This window comes from Aotus nancymaae, unplaced genomic scaffold, assembly GCF_030222135.1.
Source record: "Aotus nancymaae isolate 86718 unplaced genomic scaffold, 86718_ANA_hifiasm-v0.15.2.pri h1tg000053l, whole genome shotgun sequence".
In the NCBI taxonomy this organism is placed as follows: domain Eukaryota; kingdom Metazoa; phylum Chordata; class Mammalia; order Primates; family Aotidae; genus Aotus; species Aotus nancymaae.
This window is the reverse complement of record NW_026988467.1, coordinates 12,844,322-12,844,674: the sequence shown is the minus strand read 5'-3', so window position 1 is coordinate 12,844,674 and position 353 is coordinate 12,844,322.

The following is a 353-nucleotide window of genomic DNA, read 5'->3' as shown; positions in this document are numbered from 1 at the left end:
TGAGGGCGGGGCGATGACGCAGGAGCGAATCCTGGGGGCGGGCGAGGCCGTGGAGATGCGCCCTGGAGGCGGGGCGGTGACGCGGGGGCGGGTTCTGGGGCGGGGTGGGGAAGTGACGTATTGCCTTGGGGGCGGGGCGAGGAGCGGAGGGGCGTCCTGAGGGCGGGGCGGTGACGCAAGAGCGACTCCTGGAGGCGGGGCGAGTCCTTGGAGATGCGTCCTGAGGCGGTGCAGCTAAGACTGACCCGGAGCAGTGACGCGGGGGCGGGACCTGGAGCGGGAGCGGGACCTGGAGCAAGGGCGGGTCCTAGGGACCGGGGCGGGCTGCCGAGGCCCGGAAGCGGACTGAGGAG